The sequence below is a fragment of the Leptonotus elevatus genome, chromosome 5 (assembly GCF_054856555.1).
Source record: "Leptonotus elevatus isolate MCC_2025b chromosome 5, RoL_Lele_1.0, whole genome shotgun sequence".
Classification (NCBI taxonomy): Eukaryota; Metazoa; Chordata; class Actinopteri; order Syngnathiformes; family Syngnathidae; genus Leptonotus; species Leptonotus elevatus.
Window position 1 is genome coordinate 23,996,738 of NC_141243.1, and position 27,735 is coordinate 24,024,472.

The following is a 27,735-nucleotide window of genomic DNA, read 5'->3' on the forward strand; positions in this document are numbered from 1 at the left end:
CATTTGAATTACACAAGGATGTTTGCTATTTATAGGCTGCCCGGGTATATTGTGGTGATATTTAATTAAATTTTGTCTTCATGAGCATATTGGAGTAATCCAAAGTAATCAAGTTACATTACTTTAATATTAACTCTTTGACCGTCAAAAACGTTTAATAACGTTTAGTAAAATCCAAATGAGTGCCGCCAAAGACGTTAAAAGACGTTCACTATGTTTTTTTGTTTTTTTTGGGGAAACGGGTGGAGGAAAGCCTTGGCAAGCTGTGCTGAAAGTATCAAGCAGGTCGAGTTGTATAATTACTATTTTTGGGCACTAGATGGCAGCGATGACTCTCTTTGGACAAGATCGGGTAGGAGTCAGTAGAAGACGTGAGGCGGAGCTAGAGTGTTGAGGGGAGAATGGCTGAGGAAGCGAAAAATGGCGACCGGTTGCAAGCAGCTCACGCTTGAGCATTTTTTTCAAAGACGAAAAGCATCGACCAATGCTAAAGAGCACATTGATGATGATGATGGTGACTCCGAGGTTGACGCCGAAGTTGGAAGCGTTGACGCGGCGGCTTCGATCACGTCGTAAAGCCTCACCGGCTAGCGATGCTAACGGCGGAAAACGTGGTGCACAACCAAGCACTTCTGTACAGGCGGACGTTCAATCGGACGGTGAAGAGTACCCCGAGTCCAATGCATATTCATCGGAGGAGTGGGTACAGTCTGATCACGAAGAAGACACTGGTTCTGGACTACGATGCCACCATGAATGGAGTGGATAAGATGGATCAGAACATCTCTTACCACCCGGTATAGGAACTGAAGGACATGAGGAAGCCAGACGTAACACCAGGTCACCGTATCATGATCCTGAGAGTAGACTTGATGACAACATGGCCAAACACACACTGCAGTATATACCTGCTACTCCCCGGAAAAAAAGGCCGGCAAGAAAGTGCACGCGAAGGGGCAATCGCAGTGAAACTAATCTGTGGTGCAAATCCTGCTGCGTCCCCTTGCACGCAGGGGAGTTTTACACAATATACCTCACACAAAGAAAAACATCCACACAATTGTAAATAGTACCACAGTTGCACACATTTGTAAATAGTTTGCCAAATTTTTTGTCAAATTGTTACACTGTTGAATGTAAATAAATGTATTTTGCTATCAAAAAACACTTTTTCATTGTTGGTGGTAGTGTTTTACAGAAGCAAAGCACTGTTTAGGTGTTTGTGGCATCATTCATGGCAAAAAAAGGTGTCAAATTCACTAGAGTGCATGAAATAATATCGTTTCACAAAAAGCTTGATTTCTCCGTATTTTGGTCCAAAACAGAGCATTTGGGTGAAACTAACCTATTTTCTATTGTTGATTACTGAACAACGGAATAAGGTAGAAACTAACTTTTTTTCTGATGAAAGATGAGAGTTCAATCTTTCATTTGGTAGTATCTGTGTTTCCATAGTCCAAACACAAAATTGTCTGTGGACCTTGAAAGATCAGTCAAAATGCTGAAATCAGCTGGCACCCACATGTTCTCTTTTCTGAAAATGCTTGGCAGTCAAAGAGTTAAGATACTTGGATTACGTTACTACATTTTTTGAGCAGGTAACCTGTAACTGAATACATTTTAAAAGTAACCCTCCCAACCTGGAACTAAGGTATTGTATAATAGACACATGATTTTATTGAACGGCTTGGGCATGCACTGCATTAATAGCTTGTTATGACCGCTCGCCACTGCTAGTAATTTTCCTGAAAACTGCATGAAATTAATGGCAATTTTCTATTATATCCATTTGTTCATAACACATTTTGTATAAACCACACATTATTAAATATATTAATAAATTATAATTGCTTGTTGCAAGTTGCTATGCATCATGTTCAGTTGGCGCATTGCTGCTTTATTCACCGTGTCCTTAGTTCGATACCCGTCTTGGGTTTTGACAGGTTTAAACTCATTCTTATTTATACCCATAAACATTGTACTTACGATTATATTTCTTACTTATGCCATATTTGTACTACACATCTGCTGCTAAAACTGCAATATTGCTACTAATGGGCGTCTTGTCACTACAATCTTATTTCATTCATCATATTTTATTGTTTGACCACTTGATGGCGCCATCGAGTAAATGAATCTTAATGAAGTGTCAGTCCATATGCCGAAACATTTGGCTGAAATTATTGATGCTTCATGGGTTTCATTTCACCATCACTAGCTTAGTTAGGACTTCCCTAGATAGTTATCTTTCTTTATTCCTACACTGCTGACTTAATTGGTTTGCATATTTGAACCCTTGTCACTATTTCATTTATTTATTTATTTTTTTATTAATTTATAGTGTTATTCCAGCTCCCATTGCACCGCCTGCCGACTTGTAGTTTTGTTTCTGCATTTTCTGGCATCGTTTTTCATTTGCATTTTTCTCCGCTCATGCAAATCCTCATGCTCCCTTAGTTAGATAAAAATATCACATTTGGTCCTAATATTTGTTGGCTCTGCTTTGGGGTTGAAATTCTGGGCACGTGACACAAATAATCAGAAAAAGCCCCAATGTGTGGTTTTACAACTTATTTTCAAGGAATGCGGTGAAGTGCAAAGAATTAAATACGACATTTAGGAATCGCTACCATTTAACTATTTAATTCAACTCTGGTGTCTTTGGTGGGACCCATGTAACGACTTATATGACTTAGAAGAACAAATCTGACGTTGTTAATAAAACTCTGATGGGCAGAAAATAAGAGAAGTTTGAAACGAAATGCGGAGCATGAATCTCCAGTACAGACGGTGACCCCCGCCCAATATAAAACTATTTGCTGCGATGGAAGGCCTCCACCTGTACTGAGCAGAAGCTAGCTGCTACTGCTACCTCTCCATACTATCACGTCAATTATTGGCAAGCTTTTAACTTAACTTTAAAGTGCATGCCCATTAACTGCTGTTATAGGATGTGCAGAAGCAACCCAGCTCAGGAACGCTAGTGACAGCAATGTGGCCTCAAAGGCTATGAACGTGTGTTGAAAATGAGTAAACTTGCTCATTTCTCTTTTCATGAGGCTTACTTTCTTGTCATTGCAAAAGTGTGTGCTATCAATACAGAAAATGCGTTTTCTCCAGCACATCTGGCAATTTAGTAAGAGTAAGTAGACTGGCTACTCGGCTGTAACACAGGCGCATCTCAATTTTGTGTTAGATTGCAGTGATTGTGAATTTGGTAGACGCGCATATGCCTCGATGGGCGTGCAGTAGTTGCCTCGCCCATCAGCGCAATTTGGTCACAAAAAGTAGACTCAATTCTAGACTGCCTAAGAGGAGAGGAGGTCTATTTTGCAGCGCAGGTGATCTTAACACGATTTTAGTACATTTGATAGAGGCAGACAGATCGGCGCGCCACCGACGTGAGTGGTGGGTGTGTTGGAGGAGGGAAGCATCTAAAACATGCAGGAGTCCAGCCCTTCAGGGCTCGACGTATGCTAATGTATATCTTCTAAATTCCACTTTTCTAAACTAGTGTAAAGCTGCAAAATCCTGTCACATTCTAAAAAGAAAGATTTACTGATCATTTATTGATAACTGTGCAACATAAATTAAGCTACATGCACGATGCAGTATATGGTTTCACACGACAAAGTATTATGCAACTCGTGTCATGTTACTCTTAGTTGATGCAGTGGAGCTCTACATCAGTGCAAAAATACAACCACTATCATGAACATAAAACACGTTAAACAAATAAATTGCTGTTTTAATAGTGTAGAGTACGGATGTAGGCTATTTTTAAATATATCATTCTTTTATAGCAATGCCAGAAATGAGAATTTATGACAATTTGGAACTGGTGATATGGAGAGCTACTGCAATTAAACACAAATGAATTATTTTCAAAAGAGCAAAATGGAATCAGATATCTGACTGGTCAATATCAACAGCTCTGATTCTCAAAGGTTGTGTTATCAATGGTTATGTTAACAGACTGTGCAATGCACACCAGGCAATCTAGGCTAAGTGGAGACTGATTTATGTGCTGTCAGGTTGAGGAAATCCAGTGTGTTCCATGTGTATTGGAAGACAGATCACTGCTAGAAGCTAATAAATAATACATAAAATAAATAAATACATAAAATAAATAAGAGTCAGGCTGGGCAGAACATTCACTTGGGTGAAGTTTAACAGTGTTTTAAAGGGGACATATTATGGGATTTTTTTTAACGGAAAAAATATATATAATTTGTATACAAATAGTTTGGGCTCTGCAGTGGCTGTCCACCCAGCAAGTGGGAAATTAAACACCCGATTATATATTTTGGTTATTTTGGCAAGGTGTTGTAAATCTTGCCCCACTCTGCACAGACACAGATGAATATTAGCTAACAGTTAGTTGTCAGTTTTACCTTCTGCTAGAAAACAAATGTTGGATGAAGTTGTTGCTATGGGGCCTGAGGGGTATTTTGTCTTCGGAGACGTGTCTGCTTCACATGCTACGTCTACTGATTCGTTACACTAAATGGAAAGTTATTTCTTCTTTCTGCACACTGTGGGCTAGTAAAGAAGTAGCCCGAGCAGAGTTGCAACCCAATGGAGCTGCCCACATTCGGCATAGTAATGAAAGCCATACATGCTCGGCATTGCTCATTTGCATTAAGCAGAACAACCACCAACTCCAAACTGTGTAATTTCAACTACAGTGTTACAAGTGAATGCTGAGTGTGCTTTATTTCTTTATTCTTTGTATTTGTTGACAGAAAAATGTTGAAGACTTTTCTTAAGACAACTGGAAGTTGCTGCTGTACTTAATGTTTTCTATATGAGTCTTAATGGCCGAGAAGGGTTTGTCATACAACTATTTATGCCAAGTTAAGGCCTCGTTAAACTTCTGCGTCAGGCAACGGCAGAGACCATAAGGCGGCGTGTTGCTCATGCGTTTGCCTTCTTACTTGTGCGTAATACACATCACAATACACATCAGGTTGTTTTGACAATGTGCTGCAGTTTAACTAACAAGTTGGGGCGTCGCTACAGCTGCAATTGGCTAAGACGCCAGATAGTGGAGATTTTCGATTCCGGAACAAGGTGCGAACCTGGGGGGAAGAGTTGGCTCATCACCATGGCAATTATTTAATGCCAATTTGCAACGGTCACTGTCGGCCGACAACAGCTCCGTGCTTAGCGAACAGAGTTTCTCTCTCTCTCTCTCTCTCTCTCTCTCTCTCTCTCTCTCTCTCTCTCTCTCTCTCTCTCTCTCTCTCTCTCTCTCTCTCTCTCTCTCTCTCTCTCTCTCTCTCTCTCTCGTCACACACAATCACACACACAAACATGGTCTCCCGGGCGGTAAGTACCATCTAGTGGTGACTGGTGATATTACACCTTAAAAATACATTCTATGCATATTTGCAGATCAGCACCTGCAAATATGCATTTTAGCGTTTCTATTTTTTGTCTTTGCATTTTGTTTAAATATTTTTAATCCCAGTCCGTCGGTTTCCCATCCTTGGATTAGCCCTTTGAACTTTGCTTCTCTGTTGCAACAAATGCAATAGTGTGAACAGAATATATTGATAAAGTACTGTATGTTGAACTTCTTTGCTACGTCAAAGTAATTTTCTGTTGCAACATTTGAGAGCAATTCGTAAATTATTTTTATTTCAGCGAGTTAATAACAGTTCCTACACTTTTGATCAAACCTACATGAAAACCAAAGAGCTGTCTGTGAAGGAAAAACAAGCTAGTGTGATTGCACAAAAATTTGCCATAGCCAATACAACAATTTGTAATAAGAAAAAAGAAACCACTGCTGTGCAATTGATAACACACATTGTAAGAGCAGTTTAAAATAAAGGATCCCCAAAAACTGTCATTGATATCAGCAGCAACCTCCAGAGTGTAGAAGTGAAGCTGAAAAAATAAATTTTTACACTAGTACAGACACTACACCAGAATATGCAAACCTCTCAGTATGCCTGGAATTTGCCAAAAGGTACAGAGATGAGTAAAATATAAGGTTTTATCTACTGATGAGCAGCGATGCCAGCAATACATTGATGCATTGTCAGAAAATATAGTTTGGCGCTACTTCTGTAAGTGCAATTTACGAATTCGGGCCCATAAAAATCATGCCGGTTTCTATGGGCCCGAGCTCATCTAAGATGGACTGATGCAAATTGGAAGAGTGTTCTGTGGTCTGATGAGTGCACATTTCAAATTGTTTTTGGAAATTGTGGACGTCATGTCCTCCGCCGGGCCAAAGCGGAAAAAAACCATCTGGACAGATATGGACGCAAAGTTCAAAAGCCAGCATCTGTGATAGTATGAGGCTGTGTTAGTGTCAATAGCATGAGTAATTGACACATCTGTGAAGGCATCATTAATGCTGTTGATGTCATCTTTTGATGTCAGACACAAATGTTTTCAGTCAAGGACAAATGCAAAATACAGTGTTCTCTCGCTACTTTATGGTTCAGTTCAGATTTGCTCTATTGCGGACTTTCATTTGTGACCAATTTGTAACATTTGTAACCCCGTTTCTGGTTAAGGTAACTAATTTTAAGAGAAAAAAAAACTTCATCAGTAGCTCTGTATTTATTCAACATTTTTCATGCTAAAAGTAAAATTTATTAAGTGTGCTTAGATGGGTGGGGGCCATGTGGGGGGAGGGGGACGGGATGTTGAGTTGAGTGACTCGAGTGAAAAAAATAAAGTATACCACAACAAAACGTGCAGCGGATAATACACGGTCGAAAACGAGAGTAAATCTTGGCTTGGCATTTACCCGCTTCCGAGCTCTGAAGGAGCGGCTTAGATGAAGAGCGACGCAGAGTTGGCCTGCTTGCTATTCGACTGGTAAGTGCCAAACAGAAAAGAAAATGTTAGTTTGCTGATTTAGCGACATGCTATGTTAAGTCACATTGACAAGGGTAACTCGCCAATATAGAACGAGGGTCGAACTTTTTTTATATTCTTATATTTACACCTGGCAATAAGTGAAGCTAAGCCTAAAGGCTGTAGCAAACTTTGGGGGTGGGTTGCAGGTTGGGTAGTTTCACAGACTGTTTTTTTGTGGGAAGCTACGCGTGCTATTGGCTAACAGAAATGGTTAAGACTCCGGTCAGTGCCTTTAAGCTCCAATAACAAAATGGCTGAAATATTTTTTTACAGTGTGTTGGTAATTTACCAAAAAATAAAATCCTTCATAATGATAAGACAAAATCATCAAAGTCATCAATGTAAATGTGTCAACATTTGGTACAATGACCTTTTAACATCATTACTAATGCAAAGCCGTGCCGATAAGGAAATATTTCCATGATGCTCAGCCTTAGATAAATAGTTGTCCTGTTTTGTCATGTCTAGCCGCAGCTGCAGCCTTTTCTGACTGGCACAACCTGATCACCCTAATGAGGCTCAGGCACAAACCAGGCCAAGAAGGCACTGCCATTATCTGGTGTCTCTCCCATTAAAATCACCTCCAACGTCCGTGACCATCCAACACATCACCCTCCAGTACAATTAACTGGGGGAAAAATATGCAAATGTAAAGGAAAAGCTCTGTTGTGAGGATATAAACACGGAGACTTGAAAGGGGAGGGAGGTGAAGTGAAGGAGAACCAGGGAGGCAAGTTGTCCAGAGGGCAGCGAATGATTAGTGACACCAACCTATCCATCTTCACACAATGATGTTGTTAGGGTGAGGATGGTGGGGTGACAGAGTGACAGGGATAATTACTTAGGAAAGGTCAGCCTGGGGTGATGGGGGCGAGCCTACACTGCTGGGAGACTGCAGGCCCCCATGTCACTGACAGTAACCTGCAGAACTCTGCCCTGCCCCGCTACAGAGAGGTCGCTGTACAAACTATATAGTACACAGCACAACATAGTAAATAAATCACATACACCACAGAATCTCGCATTGCACATTTTAGGGGACCAAATTGCTCACTAACTGCATGTACATTTCTGATTTAAAAACAGATAAGTTACTTCTATTGTGAATTTAACTTAAAAACATCAGAAACGAAAACTTTAAGCAATACAAGACTTATAACTCATTTTCCAGTATTGGATTAGGCATTGTGTACAAAGAGTAAAAAAAATTGTGTGGACGGTCCCCAACTTCGACTTGCTATGAGCCGGCCGGCTGAATGAGTTGGCCACTTTCAACCGGCTTTCGGCTGGATACAAATCTTTGGCGAGTCCTCCGTGGCTGGACTGCTTTTAAAGAAGTGCTTCTTTGCTATATGGCGCAATTCCACCTTTGATGTCTGCCGTGGGACGCAATAATTCCTCGTGAGTGACTTTGTTGCGGCCATGTCATATATGCGTGTTTTACGCCATGATCATGTGACTGTCCAAATTGGCCGATACTGTACTAAATGCAAATATATTAATAAAAAGTGCTATAAAATCATAATCGCTGAACAGGACACATTTTTTTCACGGAAGAATTTAAATTACCACATCACAGAATAGCTTGTTAGTTTTTCATAAGTCTTGTATTCCTTTAAGCGTATATCAGGGTTTCAAGGAAAATGTTGCCTGTTTAATTTTAAATGTTATAATGATGCCTGTCAGATTGAGTGTTTATAAACAGCAGCCTGCTCTTCCTGTTCCGTATCTGCCTAGCAGATGAGTATTTCCCTCGTTTTGGTCTTTTTTGAATACAATAGAGAGAACTCTTCTTTGGACTCTTCAACCATGTCTCACATAGACCATAGACAGCAGTGTTATCAAAAGAATTCTCATTTACATGGTACTCCAAATACAACTGAAAAGGCCACTACAACCCTTGGCAAAAAATACGTAAGTATGTATGTATGTACAGTATGTATTTATGTGAAATACTGCCAAGGAGCAAACCCTAAAAGATGGAGCACAAGTTATATTAAATTAAAGCAAAGCATGTTGCAAAGATTTTCCCAATGTGAATTATTTACATTCTATTTAACCATGTTACTGTATGTTTTCATGCAGTACAGTAGGCAGAGGTGGGTATACCGTTAATATTGATGGAAGGTCCGTCAATCCGTCAATGACAGACGCTCATTTTGTTGCCGATAGCCGAGAAACTTCACATTTGTGTCTGTCAATGTGATCGTCAATCCGTCAATAAATTCGGCAATCCGTCAATGATGGGCATCCCCTTTGACTAATGACGGAGCACTGACGGATGCCCACACTTCGAAGGACGGAAACATTGACTGACGCTCATTTTATAGATGGGAAGTAACGAAGTTACTGTACTTGAGTAGTTTTTTCCAGTACTTTGTAATTCACGGAGTATTTATTTTTTAGAATACTTTTTACTTTTATCCGTTACATTTTAAAAACAGTATCTGTACTTTTTACTCAATACATTTTCAAAACAGCGGGTCGTTACTTTTGTGATGGCAGCTTTTCTTTGTTCATGGCTCGGCCAATCATGTTAAGCGTTACACACGGTCCCCGACATTCCTGCTTATGATAGGCTTTCAACCAATAAGATGACGCGATGGAGAGAGTCAAAGTTAAAACGAAACTGTCAACATTATGGACTCGACTCAGAGATAGTGAGTTGGCTGCAGCTAACCAGTCCGCCCACCCATGGCCTTACCTGCGGGAAATGTTCACATTGGTTGGCTCGAAGAACAATTCATGGCGAATACATTGTGTCCTGTGTAAACAGTAAAGTCCACGAGCTAGCCGCCTGCAAGAATTCGCTATCCAATATGAAACAACTTACTGAGGTAAAGCTAAATAATCATTACGCTTTTGTTAGCTTGGCCCTGGTTAATACACTGATCTGAATATATAACTGGATAGCCGAGAGCCCGAGCCTACTGTATAAACTATACGGTATACGTACAGATTAAACATATACAGCTCGTAGGCAGTTAGTATAGGGCCGGGGTGAGGGGATTGTGGCGAGCTGGTGACTTTATTTTTTAAGTACAAAATAAAATAAAATAAAAAATGAACAAGTGGACGGTATGTGCTGCTTTGAAGACACCCTTTTTCTTTAATTGCTCAGTTCCTCCAATATTAGATATAGCAGAGGCATCTATTGTTGAATTATAATTATTATAATTATTTAATAAAACATTTACAAGTCCTGTAAACATCATTAAGCATATAATTTATACGTGTATTTAAAGTTGTGGAAACTTAATTAATTTCCATTGCATCTTTAAAACAAGGGCACCATCAAGAGGAGTTAAAAAAAAGGGCTTCATGAGGCGTTTTAGTCAGTTTTAAGGGTTTGTTAAGTGATGATCTTTTAAATGTATTGGTAAAAATCAGAACAACAATGAGGAAAGCGTGAGGCGGTTGCTGTTTTTTCTGCTTTTTATTTGTTTGTACATGGCGTGGATGGATGGTTTGAGTGAGAGGAGACTGCGTCTAGATGAAGAATTTAAAAAGGCTAACAGTAGAGTGGAAAGAAAATAAGCAACTGATTATTAGTAGAATTATTTTGGTGGAAGAGGCTTTAGCTGAGAATGCATCATCGTCGCGCATGAAGGTAAGATATTTTTATACTAAATAATTTTTAGCCAATTAGCGCCAGAGCCCGATCGGGAGTTTACCAGGCCGACAGACTACCTCCCCTCGAGTAGGTACAAAGGACTGCTTACTGGGGCGGCATGGCTCAGTGGTAGTCTCTCATCCGTGAGGTTATGGGTTCGATCCTCACCCCTGATGACCTTGTCAAAGTGTCTTTGAGCAAGACACTCAACCCTTATTTACTCCCAGTTGACCTGCATGCGTCCTGCATGGCAGCAGCTGACCATGTGTGTGAATGGGTGAATGTGAGGCATTGTAAAGCGCTTTGGGCACCATATGGTGTGGATAAAGCGCTATATAAAAAGCAATCAATTTACCATTTTACAAAGAAGGTGAAACGGAGCTGCATTGTGTCTCTGTCAATCTAGAGAAAGCCTAAGACAAAGTACCCAAAGAGGAACTGTGGTACTAGTATGGAGTGGCAGGGCAGGTGGAGGAACATTTAGAACAGTGGAGGCATGTACTGGAAATGAGAGGAATGAAGATTAGTAACACAGAATGTGTGTGAGGCTAAAGGGAGAACAGACAGAAAGGGTGAAGTACTTTATTTACTTAGGGTCAGCACAAACGTACAGTGATCATTTGTGATACCTGTGAAGAATTGTAAGAACTGAATTGACAATTTGTGCTCTGCTGATGTGATCAGTTCTATTTTACGCTGGTCAAATTCACAAGTTAATTTTTAGTTATCTACCAGATCCAAAATGACAAATAAACGAGTTTCATATAATAAATCTATCATTGTTTGGCCCGAATCACATGTAAAATAAATACTTAAAGTAAACAATTATTGTAATATGCCTTTGTTCATTTTTAAATTGCACTTAAATAAGTCATTTTTGACCCATGTGTGTAAACTTGACATAGGATCAGAAAAATGACTTTTAAATTATGGCAGAAAAAATATAATTTGTGGCAATTAAAAACAACATTTTAAAAGAATATTTGGATTATTAAATTATATAAAAAAAGAAACACTCAGGTAGCATGAAATAACATGAGAAAATGATGCGGGTCATTTTTGACCCATGTTGGCATATGTTGTGCATCAGAGGGTAGCATCGATTGACTTCCCACAACACCAACACATTTTCTTGGTCACCATAAGCAGAGAAAGCGCTCACACAGCTGAAACATAGTTTTTATTTTTTTGTTGTAGTTTTTTGGTCAAGTCTCATATTGTGTGTTTGTGGCTCTGACCTACAGTTCATAGTAATGGTGGGAGCATCATCAAGGTGGGCCTTGAGGTATTTTTTTCCCCGACCCTTCACTGTGGCTTTTCCTTGTGTAAACCGTCCTTGGCAGAACAAAATAATGATGGGGAAATCAAGAAGTAAGTCATAGTGGTAAATGAGGCAGTGTAAATAATGCATGAATGTGAACAATAAAAATCTGGCTATGGAGGAAGTGGGTATGCATGAAGGGATCTAGCACTGTGCATGCCAATAAAACAGAGAGGACGTCTGAAAGGAAGTGACAGCCACCGGAAGTGTTGCACAGCGTGCTGTGAGTACAAGTGATCTCTCGCTCTCTGTAGCTTTTTCTGTCAGTGTTTTACATCTCTTCATAGGGCTTGTCATTTTGCTCTTCCCTTCTTCACTTAAATGAAGTCATGGTAGGGGGAGGATGGGAGCTCAGTACTCTCAAGCATTCAGGAGATAGGCCAGAAAGTCTGGCCCCGCCTTTTGCGATTCCTCTGATGTTGGCCTATTGATTGTTGTATGTACTGCGGCTGCCGCTTCCTAATATTCACGTCAACCCTTGTTATGGGGTTGGGGCTTTTCTGCCTGGAAGAATTTGAACAGCGACAGAGCTTCTCCTAACATATGTAAGTGTATTTATGTGATACCCTCCTACTCTGTTGTCACTTTAAAACAACATTCCCTCCAGTAATACTTTTTCCTCTCATTCCACCAAAGTTCTTTATGTACAGTACATACCGATTGCAATCACAGCATAATGCACAAAAAAAGATTGATGACATGGGTGCTTGACTGTTTACGTTAAAGGGACTATCAGGCCAGAATGGTGACTTTTTTTTACTAAAAACAATGTTGCGTTTTTTAGGAATATGAAATTAGCTTGAATTTTCAATTCTATCAATTTGTTTTGCCGAAATCAGTAAATACAAAATCTCAGAACACCTTTTTTTTCCTTCCATATGGTGGTGGTGACAGCAGCAGAGAAAGTTGACACAATTTGTACAGTATTAATCATTGAATGTACATCGCTTACTGTATAATGTCTGAGAACTGCATTAAATCGTTACCAAAATTTTTGTAGACTACTTCTACTACTACTTATACCCACTTCAACCTCTGATAATATCACAATGATAAGCTTCTCTCTATGCACTCAATTACTTTGTATAAGAGAATGAAGAAAGCTTACCTTCAGTTCCTCTCACACCTGATCAGTTTTTCTTTATGAATAATAAAGAATGAAATTTAAGTGTTGAAAAATGAAAAATACACCAGCCAGAGGACTGGAATAGTGTCTATAGGGTGCACTCGCTATAGTGCTTGTTTGTCGGCTGAGAAAAGCTGCAACTGGAATTCCTGGCCATTCACGGTCACGACGACATCACGGGGCATAAAGCACCAGCGTACAGCTTTGACTGCAGAGTTACAGAAGCTATTGTCTTTGCCGCCGGGCTGGCTGACTCACTGGCAGGGCTAGCTGCCTCGGGAGTGTAAAAAGTTTTGTGTCACTAAATGTCCAAAAACTAGGAACAATTGTCACCAAAATTGATATGGCCACCCCTACTCATGTCCATTTCGACCTGTGAAAATAAAAATGTAATTGGTCCAACATTTTGGATCTTGTGCAAGTAATTTATTCATAGAATCTCACATTTAATGTACACAGGGTTGGGAGGGTTACTTTTAAAATGTATTCCGTTACAATTACAAGTTACCTGCTAAAATGTTTTGTTAGTAACGTAATCCAAGTACCATCATATTAAAGTAATGTAACTTGATTACTTTGATTGTGTAATTAAAAAGCATGTAGGCTATAGTTAATTGATTGATTGATTGGATTGGCCATATGCTGTATTCAAACTGTCACTTAAAGCAACCACACCTCACAGTTTAGACAGAGACAGACAGACAGACAGACAGATAGACAGATAGACAGATAGATAGATAGATAGATAGATAGATAGATAGATAGATAGATAGATAGATAGATAGATAGATCCAATGAGGATGACGTTGTGAGACATCTGCAAAATTAACTTTTATCCCAGTCACAAGTTTAGCCGTATATATGTTGTGTATGATGTTTAAATAGTGAATTGATGAGAGGAAGATTTGTTTGGAAGGTGTAACTCACATTATGGTTGTAGGCTAGCGGGCTAGCTAGCAAGAAGCTGCACCGCGTAGCATGCTGCTAGACTCTCAGGCCCCGTCCAGACAGAAGCAAAGCCGGCTTCGTTCCTCAAACAAATCTCGTACACAGAAGCATTTCAAGACATGCAGGTGTCCAAAAGAAGACGCTGAGGACGTTTAACGGCTGTAATGTATATGCCAAGTTTGGAGTAACGCAGCCACAGGGAGTTAACGGAAAGCGAAGAAGAAGAATCAGCGAAGAAGACAAACACTTTTTTCCCTTAACTTTATTGCAATCTACAGAACAAACATTGCTATGCATGTATTAAAACAACATGAAAAAGACGAACACTGGAGAAGTGACAATGGCGAGTGAGATTCAAGTACAACACCGCTTGTTGAACGTGGGAATAAAGAAGCAAAATATTTTGCTGCAAAAGCATAAGCAAGCTAAGGACTAAGCAAAACGACTACAACACGGCTATCCGCCATTGTTGTTGACAGACTGACGGTTCGCGCGCAGGTACGCAAGAATTGGCGCATACGTCATCAATGTGCGACAATGCGTCGTCATCGAACTGCGACCATTACTTCATCACTGGAGGAGTATCCTGCATATGGTGTCCAGACGGACGCGTACGGGACGCGTTTTGAAATCTTTCCACTCTGGAGCCCGGTTTCAAAAGTGATCGGTTTCAAGCTCCGAAAACCGCACCATCGTCTGGACGAACCGCCTAAACGATAAGAAACTTTTGAGGATACATTAAAACTGGCATTGTGTGGACGGGCCTCAGCTCAAACTTTCGCTCCTTTAGCAAGACGAGTAAGTTCCAGTGAATACCACCGAATATCACCATTTCCTCCTCCCGTCCGTGAAAGTTTTTCATACTGCCCACGTGTGGAGAACACGACTAGTCAGTTCGTTTGTCCCCACCTCCCCGACATGTAGCAACGGTCCCACTTACGCCCGCGTGGGCGTGCACTCTCTCTCTCTCTCTCTCTCTCTCTCTCTCTCTCTCTCTCTCTCTCTCTCTCTCTCTCTCTCTCTCTCCATAGAAATAGTAATCCCTTGAAGTAATCCCCCATTTTTAATAAATGTACCTGTAATCTGATTACATGTTTTTTCCTGCAACTGTAATCTGATTACATGTTTTTTCCTGTAACTCTAACAGAATACAGTTCATTTTTTTTGTAATCTGATTACGTAACGGTGGTACATGTATTCCGTTACTCCCCAAGCCTGAATGTACATAAAATCCAAAATATTGTGGTGATCGCTTTGATATTTTGGGAGGTTGAAGTGGAAATGAGTAGGGCTGTGTATATGACTTTGTTTTGGTTTGGCTTTTTTTTACATCTGCACAGTCAGTGGTGATAGTCCTCTGCTGAAGCCTTGTTGGCTGCTGCGAGACCCTGAAGTCTGAAGTTCTCGTACCGAGACATAACGATGTCTGTGGAAGGAGGGAGAAGGCGTCTGACGGCCAAGCCGGAGGAACTGAACAATCATGGTTCACCTTACAAACGTCACATAACCAAACTCAGAACACAGGTGAGCCATGGTTGGTCGCTACCTAAGCCCTGAGCAACTGTGATGTTATTTTTAGTTGATAATAAGTGACAAAATGGCCGCCTCTTGAGATGGATAAAAAAAGCTGGTGATGACATTGCTGTGGCTGTCAAAATCAAATCATCATAGTCATCATAATGGTGTACAAGGACAATTTCCCACATACTGATAACACGAGTTACACTGTTCACACTCTATAACTCAGTCAAGAAGGCATTGACAGTCTAATTTTTGACATGACTGACTTCAGGACTAGGGCTGATGCTTTACATTTACAGGTTGCATTTAAAACTGCACCATTTATAGACGACATTTCAATTGATACATCATGGTGCTCCTTTTTCATAGATGCATCAACATTTGCATTGTATACTATAGAAATATGAGTGTGACAACTGAAGTTACATCCTCCTCAGGCTTCTCGTCACTGTCTTCTGTCTGTGTGTGAAGAGTGTGCAGTAATTCCACCAGCCAGTGATACACACATCCATTGTTGTACAGGGGTGGGACGTTGGACGGTAGCAACTCCTTCCAATCATAAGATTCCAGAGCAGTTTGTGGTCTCCCTGTTTGGGTATCTGCTCATATCTGGTACCATTTTCCTTTGTCAACTGAAACAGCAATGTCTGCAGCTTTCCCCAATGCAATGCAATCTTTACATCTGAAAAATATATAAAATGACACAATCATGAGACTTTTATGAAACCACTAGACCTGCACTATATATATTGTTTTAAGTAGGCCTATATGAAATGAAAAAAAAAATAGAACAACAAATAAAATTAACATCATGTGTGTTTTGTGGGCGGCACGGTGGCTGACTGGTTAGCACGTCCGCCTCCCAGTGCAGAGGATGAGAGATCAAGTCCAGCCTTCCTCTTTAGAGTTTGCATGTTCTCCCCGCGCTTGCGTGGGTTTTCTCCAGGCGTTCCGGTTTCCTCCCACATTCCAAAGACATGCATGGCAGGTTAATTGAAAACTCCAAATTGTCCATAGGTGTGATTGTGAGTGTGAATGGTTGTTTGTCTCTGTGTGCCCTGCGATTGGCTGGCAACCAGTTCAGGGCGTACCCCGCCTACTGTCCGAAGCTAGCTGGGATAGGCTCCAGCGCCCCTAAATTATTTGTTATTGTCACGATCTGTCACGGTTGAAGTTGGCTGTCATGAAACGGAGTGGAAGACCCAAATGCAGGAAGGTAGGAGAGCCACGGCAGTGATGCTGATAACTTAGTTTTAATCAAAAACAAGGAAACACAAAATCACGCCCGAGGGCGGATAAAACAGCGATTAGTGTGGGATACAGAGTAGCATCACGGAGTAATAACCCGACACTCCTTGCTGTTTCTGTCAGGCTTTTATCTTGGCCTGATGAGCTAATGGGCAGCATGTGTGTTTGGCGGGATCCGCCCTCCAGCTGTTTCCCCAGCAACTGCAAGGGAAAACCGAACAGCTGACCCCAATCATGACAGTACCCCCCCATTAACGAACGCCCCCAGGCGGACCACCTGGCAGAGAAGGGTGCGACGAATGGAAGTCACGGACAAGTGACTGGTCCTGAATCCAGGAGCGGGGGATCCACTGGCGGTCCTCGGGACCGTACCCCTCCCAGTCGACCAGATACTGCATCCCCCTGCCGCGCTTTCGAGAGTCCAGTATGGCCCTAACTGTGTAGACAGGCTGCCCGCTGACGACCCGGGGAGGCGGTGGGGGTGCGGCCGGCGGGCACAATGGGCTGGCAGAGATGTGTGGAAGACTGGGTGCACCTTGAGTGTGGGTGGCAGGTTGAGCCGAACTGCCACCGGGTTGATCACGGAGTCGACTTCAAATGGGCCGACAAACCGAGGCCCCGGCTTCTTGGAACTCCCCGCTAACTGCAGGTCCCGAGTGGAGAGCCATAACTTCTGTCCCGGTCTGTAGGATGGTGCTGGGATCCGGTGCCTGTCCGCGAGTCGCCTGTTGCGGGCCATTGTGCGGCACAGGGCCTTCCTGGCGTCCCGCCAAACCCTGCGAGCCCGGCGGAGGTGGATATGGACCGAGAGAATGGCAACCTCGCCCTCCTGGGAAGGGAACAAAGGGGGTTGATAGCCATAGGCAGCATTGAACGGGGACAAACCTGTGGCAGAGCACACGAGGGTGTTGTGGGCGTATTCAATCCATGGAAGGTGGGACGCCCACGAGGAAGGATGCTGATGGCACACACATCGGAGCGCCGCCTCCAAGTCCTGGTTAGCTCTCTCCGTCTGCCCATTTGATTGGGGGCGATAGCCCGAAGACAGGCTAGCCGTAGCTCCCAAAGACACACCCGGGACACAAACTGAGGCCCCCTATCGGAGACGAGGTCGGATGGGATCCCGTGGATCCTGAATATGTCCCTTATCAGGATACCCGCTGAGGTGGGCAATCTGGGCAGGGCGATAAAGTGCGCCATCTTGGAAAACCGGTCCACCACCGTAAGGATCACCGACTGCCCGTTGGAATGTGGTAGCCCGGTAACGAAATCCAGCGCCAAGTGCGACCAAGGACGGTGGGGAATGGGCAGGGGGCGGAGCTGACCGGCTGGCATACGGCGAGAGGGCTTATTACGAGCACACACACCGTACAGGACGTGACATATTATTTTATGTCCTTGCGTAGCCCTGGCCACCAAAACCTCTGTGCTATTAGGGACAGCGTTCGACCCACCCCAGGATGACATGACAGCAGCTCACGGTTGCCCACATCGTAGTTGCGCTCTGCCTGGTTGAGCAGACGTGAGAAGAAGGCACAGGGATGCAGCCTCTGGTCAACCGGGAACCGTTGGGACAACACCGCCCCCACTCCCGTCTCTGAAGCATCGACCTCGACCACAAATGGAAGAGCCTCGTTAGGGTGTGTCAAAACCGGTGAACGTGAAAATAATAATTTTAATTTAACAAAAGCGGCCTCAGCCTGCTGAGTCCAAATAAACGGAATCTTGGTAGACGTCAGCCTCGTCAGAGGTTCCACTTTCATGCTATAGTCGCGGATGAACCGACGGTAGAAATTAGCGAACCCCAGGAACCTCTGCAAGTGCTTTCTTGACATGGGTGTTGGCCACTTGACCACGGCCTGGATCTCGGCTCTCAATTGACCCCTCTCCACAATATAGCCGAGGAACTGGACCGAACTTGTGTGAAACGCACACTTTTCTGCCTTCACGTATAGCCGGTTCTCCAGCAGTCGCTCCAAAACCAGCCAAACGTGTTGCCGATGTTCTGCTAGATTTCTAGAGAAAATCAAAATGTCGTCAAGGTAAACAAAACAAAAGTGATTAAGCATGTTCCGCAAGACATCATTAATGAAACACTGAAACACTGCGGGAGCGTTTGAGAGGCCAAAAGGCATAACCAAATACTCAAAATGCCCAATAGGTGTTTTAAACGCTGTTTTCCATTCGTCGCCCTCCCTTATCCCAACCAGATGGTAGGCACTGCGAAGGTCTAATTTGGTAAACACCGCAGCAGAATGTAATGGAGCAAATGCTGACTCCATTACGGTAATGGGTATTTGTTTTTAATTGTTATGTTATTCAGACCACGGAAATCGATACAAGGGCGTAGAGTCTTGTCTTTTTTCTCAACGAAGAAAAATCCTGCCCCTCGCGGCGACTTGGAAGGCCGAATAAGCCCGGCAGCCAGCGACGTTGTGACATATTCATTAAGGGCTTGGAGTTCCGGCTTGGCTATTCGGTACAGGCGTGTACTAGGCAGTGGTGCGCCAGGAACCAATTATATCGCGCAATCATAAGGTCGATGCGGAGGGAGAGATAAGGCCCGGTCTTTACTAAAAACTTCCCGTAAGTCGTGGTATTCTACTGGCACATTTACTAGGTTAATCGGTTCCATTATTGCTTTAGCTGGGCCACAGTGGTGGTTTACGGCTGACTGCAGGCAATGTGAATGACAAAACAAGCTCCATCTCTCATGCCCCAGTTTATGTCAGGGTTGTGCCTGGCCAGCCAAATCAGACCCCGGACCACTGGGGCTGACCGGGAGGGCATAGTTAAAAACTGTCTAGTCTCCTTTTGATTTCCCGATAAACGCATGTGTTGACTCTCTGTTCTATGTGTAATCACCCCCAAGAGGCGCCCGTTGAGGTCATACATCTTGGTTTTCTCGAGTCTAACCACCGGACATTTCAAGAGGTTAACAATTTTCGGGTCGACAATCAGCCCCAGAGTCCACCAAAGCCGTCATCTTTACATTCACCCCACCCCATGTCATTTTTTCCTGACAATTGGAGCCTTTTAGTGCCCAACTGGCCATTTGGGTCACCTGATCCCGTGGACTGGGAGTGCTCACACTGGTTGTTGCGTTGGGGTTGAATGGTTGTGGCTGGAACGGGTGCGACGTCCCGACGTCTATCAGGCCGCCTCCAACACGTGGCCGATTGGTGTCCGGGCCGACCACAATATTGGCACGCCTGATTTCTCCACCGGTTCCTGCATTCCGCTGCAGAGAGCCGTCCTCCCCCCAGCTGCATAGGCTTGATGCCATCTCCCGCAGGAGGGCGTCGCCACGAAGCGTCGGGAGGCGAGGCGCCGAAGAAGTGCCCCGCGGACGTGGTCGAAACCGGCTGAGCGGCAGTGTCTGCTGCCTTAGGTCGTCGCTCCTCCTCCCGTTCCCGCTGCCGCTCCCGCAACCTGTTGTCCAAGCGGATGGCCAGGTTGATGAGTTCCTCCAGACGGGACGTCTCGTCCCGTGCCGCCAGCTCGTCCTTGATTCGCGGGCTGAGTCCTCGCCGGAAGATCCCACACAGCGCCGCTTCGTTGTAACGGCTCTCGGACGCCAAAACCCGGAAGGAGATGGAGTATTCCGCCACGGACAAGTCGGCCTGCTGGAGGTCCAGCAAGCGGCTGCCCGCTTCCTTCCCTTTTACTGGGTGGTCGAAGACGTTTCTAAATTCCGCCAGGAAGGCAGGAAATGAAGCTCGGAGCTCCGGATTGGCTTTACTGACCGCCATTGCCCATAATGCCGCCTGGCCGGAAAGCAGGCTCATTACGACGGCGACCTTGGCGCCATCGTTCGGGAAGGTGTGCGGCTGTTGATCGAGAACCAGGCTACACTGGTGAATGAATTGTTCACACCCACCAATTTCGCCAGAGTAGCGGGGAGGATGGGGAATATTGGGTTCCTGAAGAACAAAGTAGCCAGCTGATCGGGACACGGAGGAGACAGGTGACGCCCCGGCTAGTCGTAAGTCTTCCGCGGCCATGTATTCCGACCTCCGCTCCACCTTCAAGGTGAGTGACCCGATCTGGGCGGTTAGCGTCGACATTGCCTCCTTCAGCTCGCGGAAGTATTGCTCGTGCTGTCCAAGTAAGCGCCCATGGCTGGCCATGGCCTGGCACAGGCTGTTGGGGTCTGCGGGGTCCATTCTGGTCGGGTTATTCTGTCACGATCTGTCACGGTTGAAGTTGGCTGTCACGAAACGGAGTGGAGGACCCAAATGCAGGAAGGTAGGAGAGCCACGGCAGTGATGCTGATAACTTAGTTTTAATCAAAAACAAGGAGAAACACAAAATCACGCCCGAGGGCGGATAAAACAGCAATTAGTGTGGGATACAGAGTAGCATCACGGAGTAATAACCCGACACTCCTTGCTGTTTCTGTCAGGCTTTTATCTTGGCCTGATGAGCTAATGGGCAGCAGGTGTGTTTGGCGGGATCCGCCCTCCAGCTGTTTCCCCAGCAACTGCAAGGGAAAACAGAACAGCTGACCCCAATCATGACAGTTATAACCTGAACAGGGTTTAAGTTTGAATTTAAGTGGTAAATTTTGACAAGGAATAAGGGGTGGGACTAAATAAGTTGTTTTAGTTCTTCATACACACTTTTCGAGCAGAATCTTATTTTGAGATTGAATACTGGTAGAACAAAAACACTGTCATAGCTAAAAAAAAAAAGAAAAGAAAAAAAGATTTTATGTTGTTGTGTATGTAGTTATTTACATATATGAATGTATTTATTTTCTTTAAAAAAGATAGATAGATAGATAGATAGATAGATAGATAGATAGATAGATAGATAGATAGATAGATAGATAGATAGATAGATAGATAGATAGATAGATAGATAGATAGATAGACAGATAGATAAGGCATATGCAGTCATATATGTAGTAATAAATGTGTTTTAAGAAAGTATGCCTACTTTCTTAAATCACATTTATTTAAATAAATAAGATGTTTGGCCGCCTCAGCCTCTTTCAAGATAGCCTGCCTGTTCATGTATACAGGTAAGCCCTTTTTCTGAAGTAATTAGAGATGCACGATAATTATCCGATATTGGGAAAAAATTATGTCATTTTTATCGGTCCGATAGCTCAGAATTAGACCGATATTGAAAGCCGCCTGAAATACAGCAACGTTGCTCTGGTTACTGTCACTTTAAGAGCTCAAGCCTCCGCTGCATGACGTCGGAGGCAAAATGGTGGTGTTGTGCGGGACTTCAAAAGTAAACGTGAGCCTGGACTCTGATTGGCAAGGTGGTGCTGTTGCTTGCCTTTCTGCAGGCCCCGCCGGATCGCTTACGCGTTTGTGAGTTTGAGTGTGTGTGTGTCTTTAATTAAAAAAAAAGTTTAAAAAAGTAAACAGTTAGCCATTGGTCAAGCTTGGCGACTGGGGAAAAAAATATAGCTTGTGGACCCGTAACCAGCCGAAGTCTGCTTGACTCTAAAAAAAAAACTATATTTATTATAAATATTGAAATTGTAGTAAATGTTTTTGCGAGCACACGCTTGCAGAGACTCCTATTCTCCTGAATGGCAGCCACAGCTGAGGCTCACTCGGTGCCCGCGGTCACCCGATGGCCCAGAGTCCCAAGGCACCGCTTCGGAGTGTAACGAATAATGCCAGTCACCCTCAATTTTTTATTGTTGTTCTCCTTTCCTCAAACATTTCACTCTTGGAAATATGCGCAAGGTCAACCAGGGGTGGGGGTCGAGAGGTCTCAACTCTCCTCTTTTTTTCATCTCAGCCAGAATCGGCCAAAGGGGATTCCACACTTTTGAAGTCAACCACCGGCTATGTCACCAGGATGTGATTGTTTGCTTTTCACCAGCCAAAACCACGAGTTTATGGCACCAAAGTATTTTATCGGAAAGCTCCATCTCCTCCCCGTTGAGGTTGTTTTTGAAGTCATAAATAAAAATGAACCAGATGGTCCGTTTAAATCCAGATCAGTCACATTCCAGCGTTCTTGAAAGTTACATGTGACCACAGCGCCTTCAAGTGGGGACGATCGGAACTGCCCTCACATGGAACACCTATGACCCTCAAAGCAATCTTACACATTTAACGTAAGAAATTCATCACATACAAGTGAACTTACGCACAACTGAATGTTTCACATCATGTATGGGGTTTTTTTTGTCTGGAAAAGAATGTCATGTATTTCAAGAGAGTTCTTAGTTACTCCGCAAAGAACGAAATGATCTCATGATGCATTATTAGTCGATATGTGTAACAATAACATGTTTTGCTTAGAAGAACTTGACTTGCCAGCCTGACCAAATTTAATTATTAATTATTAAGTCTTTAAATAATTTGGAGTTTAAAAAGTCTTAGAGTTGAGTCGAGTCAAAGAGGGAGGGGGCGTTCCTCCCTTCTTGAACACGCCCACCAACTTTACAACAGCCGGCGCGAACTTTGTTCGCTCTCTCGTTTTTCCGTCGCTGTTCCTGTTTATTTTCCACCTTCTCCCCTCCGTCTGGCCCCGAACTGATAAAAGGACTTCCCGGTGCCGTGCCACGTTCTCAACCACGTGGCACCTTTGTTCCCTGAACAAAGTGTCTTGGCAATCGCACCGCCGCCGCCGTGCACCAAATCCCGGCGAGCGCCCCACTGTCAGACGGACACATTTTTTATTTTATTTGATTTCCATTTTTCATATTTTTTCTTCTTTTTTTTTTGCGTCGCCGACAAACTTTTCCGTGACCCCGTGTGTCACCCAGCAACCACAGTTGAACGGGCACGCGCAATTCCTGTGCGTCAACCAGCACCTGCTCCAAGTGTCCCATCGCCGCGAGGGCTGGTTCAACGGCTGGTCTCCCTCGGGACGCAGACACGCAGCGGATCTCAGCCTCGGTAGCGGGTTTTGGCCAGCTGATATGCGGATCTTCTCGCGTGCCTTGCTTTTTTTTGTGGGGGGCAGTTTTTTTTATTTTCCTCTTCAACCGATCTCCCCTCCATTTGCCCAATCCAACTCACTCCAGTAAGTTGCACGTCTCATAGCCAATTTGACATATCGCTGGTGCAACTTCCATTTAAAATATCTCACAGATTTGGCAAGTCAAACCTTTTTTTTCTACCTCGTTAAATTGTTCCTTTCTTATTTATATTAGTTTTAGTTTTATCCCTTTTCTTTCCACCTTATGATAGTTAGGTAGGCAGTATTTTGATTCAGTATGTGTAACCGTAGTGAATAAATGTATGTTTTAAAAAAAAAATCTAGTTCAGTCTCAATCGTGCTTGTGTCCAAGTGGATTAGTAATTATTTTAGTAATACAAAGAACCATGAACATTGAATGTGGCGACTTCAGATTATGAATAAATAAATGAGAATTTGGATTTTATTCGTTGTGTTTCTCCAATCTGAAAGTAAACAGAACGTGGTGCCCCTATAGGCGATTGAGGGAATTACGACTTCCTCAAGCGCTGATCAAATTACTAATTTGTCCAAAAGACAACATCAATTATCGCTACAGGAGGCAGGCAGCTTCGGCAGCCGGGAATGCTCAAAAGCCGTAGTGGTCATGACCGGGCCGCCGTGCCTTTTCCCTTTTAAACTGCTTTTACCTTTGTTGCTGCATACTATAATCGTGTGGATTTAATCAACATTGGAGTACAGTACAAATTGACAAATTCCAGCGACTTCTACCAGACGCACTTTCAGAGGAGATGGCGTGAGGCGCAACCAGCGAGACCTTGGATGGCTGTCGACTCGGCATGTCAGTCTGGCGACCACCATATGAGGCAACGTAAATGGGAGCAGCCGAGCAGAGCATTCGCTTAGCTAAATAGCTAATGCTAGTCAGGATAAATCGCTCAAAAAATGGATGGATGGATAGTAAACGCTACAACAGCACTGAATACAAACGGCCACGACTCGTTGAAGTTCAGCTACTGTATGGTGAGTCATATTTCTAATCTTTTGTTTTTATTGCGGTACGGTCTACAAAATGGCCAGTAGCCATTAACTAAAATGTTTGGGGTCCTGTTTTTATTTTAAAATATGTGTGTGCAATGTGCATTGTTGAAACGTCACTAGTGCTACGCAAATAATTTTGTGACTGATGTATTTGTTGAAGCATTAATAAATACTAGCGGGAGTCGCAACAAAACGCAGGCAACTGTATTACCAGTAATAATTACTGATAAGCAGAAGAGCTTGACCACTTTGTCATCTATATATATATATATATATGTATATATATATATATATATATATATATATATATATATAAAGTGTTTATTCTTTTAATTACTATCATCTGTACTTTTACGATCATCTACAATTTGGGACATCTAATTTGATGATTTATCACGCTACGTAATATTTTCAACTTAAGTCAAAGTTATGAGGTTTAACAATTAGCCGTCTAAGCAAAACAAGCTAGCTAGTCATACAAATAAAGCTATAATAAAATAATGACCACTAGGTACCAGTTGCTAAAATGGTAACTTTTTTACATAGTTGCAAGACAGTACAAACCTGATAGCTGCTCCCATGGGTTCTTTGCTGTCTTGTGGATGATACAAACTCCTATCTTGAAATGTATTTCAAAATAAAAGTCCCAAATTTATTATTTGATTTTAGTCACACCACATAATTCATAAAATGGGCATCATCGGACAAACTTATCCTTCAATGACCCTTTATTATTTTAAGCTGCAACAACATATATATTTGTAGTTCCCCAAAATACAAAGAAAAAAATATATATTGGTTTTCGGTATCGGTGTGGAGGAGCAGGAAGTTATCGGTTATCGGTATCGGTGGGAAAAAAACTGTTATCGTGCAAACCTTAATATAATGATATGGTAAAGGAATGGTAAAGGATAGCTTAATTGTTGAAACGTGTTGTGTAGGACGATGGTTTTGAAAAGAAAGGGGAAAAAATGGCATTGATAAAACTTACCTCTTTTTCATCCCTCTACACTCTTCTCTTCAATTGAACATTAGTATGTTCTTCTACGTCTGTACCAGTGATATCATTCTCGGACAGAATTTGTAGATTTAGCGACATCTTGCTTACGACTGTGTTTACATGCGTCTAGCATGGCTAACCCGCAAAGTTTGACCCCTTTCGCTAGCCTCATGAATATTGATTAAGTGTGGTAACGTTTATCTTGCGGTACCCCATTGGCTTACTTAACTTGTTCTGCGGAAAATAGTCAGTGGTTCAGTTCATCACGATGAGTGCCGTTTTGCCAGACAACTTTTGAGGAAAAGAAGAATAGAATTTCACGTGGTCGTCCTACTCCTGAAGTAGTCATCACGAAAACGGGGAAGAATTTCGTTCGTCACTTTTAAGCCAGGATGTACGAGAAACATAAATGGCTCGCTGGCTGTCCACAGGTTAGCAAACTATTGATTGTTGGTTGAAATCGCTTGTGGCTCCCTCCGCTGCGATGTAATTTTGGTTTGACTTTGTGGGCACGAGACAGTTCCAAATACTGTAAATTCCAACATATGGGCAAATTTGTGGGCATGTGATTGTGTCATTTCACTCACCACAAAGCTGGTCACATTACAGTGTGTGTGCATCAACCTGAGTCCTGAATAATTCCACTTTAATTTTTTATACCTACACAGTGGTATTGTGGTGCTTGTTGACATAATTCCCCCACGGAAATAATGTTTGTTGAGTGTGTTCCCGTTAAGGCGGTCGTAGTCACCACAGTATAAAATTATTATTAAATGATATTAATATTCAAATTAATAATTCCATAAGCACACATCACTTTGAACTTAAGTACATATTCACTTTTATGGTTCTCTGTCTTTTCTTCAGATTGGGATGCAGAACCAAAGAGGGGAATCTTGTCACCCCAGCCATCACTAACAGAAGTCCGTGTTATATGCAGGCCGCACTTTGCCCTTCAGAGCAAGGGCGCTGTTAGCACACATGTCAAGTCCAGGATGGAACAAGAAGGACGTTCTAGCAGAAGAAGAGAAGGAGAAAGAGGACTGGCAGTTCATTTGCATACGGATATGATCCTAATATATACAGGTCGCCAACCTCTGAGATCAGAGTTCAAACCCGTTGCTGAGGAAACTAACCTGTTCTTCCCATCTCTAGCTCGTTAAAGAACTGCAGGAATAGGAATAGGTCCGCCAACTGTCCTTATCATGCTGTGACCATGTCTGTAAGTGACCCTGCCAAGTAATGAGGACCTCCACTATGATGCCCAGATACGCACATGTTTAAACACACTCATATACACACACAAACACACAGAGGACACGAAGGCATACAAAAACTACACACACAAAAAAAAAGCATGATACATGCTTAAAGAAACAGTAATAAAATAAAACAAACACTAGCATCAAACATGTGGAACATACCCCTTGAAATCTCGACAATAGTTTACAACAAACTGAAAAAGTATCTTGTTGAAACTCGAGCTTCCATGCGTGAATGTTGCACCTCTCTGTGGCATCAATTAGCATGTTTTTGTGCAGCTGAGCATTTCCTCTGGTGGACTGAGGTAAATAAGGACATGGAAATGAGGTCCACTGCTCTAATCCAGCCAGGGTACAGGTTTTACACTAATCCCCTCAAGAGCTGTTTGGCCTGGAGCAAGCAGAGGGGTAATCCAGCCCCCTGAGACCTTATACATCCACCAGCCAGTCTCTCTCTCTCTCTCTCTCTCTCTCTCTCTCTCTCTCTCTCTCTCTCTCTCTCTCTCTCTCTCTCTCTCTCTCTCTCACACACACACACACACAAAATGAAAAACAGTAGAAATTTGTGGAAATGCAAATTTTGAGTAACATAATCAGGCAACAAATTATATAAATTAATTTGAACTTGGTTGTATTTAGGAACAATGTGATGATTTTGATGTGTTAATTGCGACATCTGACAAATGTTCAACTGCTTGACAGAACAGTGTGTGTGTGTGCGTGTGTGCATCCATTGTGTCTGTAACGAGGTTATGCCTTCATAGTAAGGCATTTTTCAAGCAAGTGATATCTTCTAGCTGGTTTCAGAATTGTCCATCCTATGCTATAGCATATTCAGTTGGATTATCAGCTTCATTCAAATAAAGACCTGATTTT

The 27,735-nt window shown here is 42.8% G+C and overlaps 1 long non-coding RNA gene across 2 annotated transcripts; it reads left to right on the forward strand.

Moving 5' to 3' along the window:
- Positions 1-9,540: 9,540 nt before the first annotated feature.
- Positions 9,541-27,349, forward strand: LOC147174416 (uncharacterized). 2 transcript variants are annotated; one of them, XR_015094899.1, is made up of 3 exons: positions 9,541-9,719; positions 15,231-15,414; positions 26,465-27,349. It is a non-coding gene; the product is annotated as an uncharacterized LOC147174416 (long non-coding RNA). The 2 variants fall into 2 exon arrangements; XR_015094900.1 differs by lacking the exon at positions 9,541-9,719 and adding an exon at positions 12,280-12,361.
- Positions 27,350-27,735: the final 386 nt, after the last annotated feature.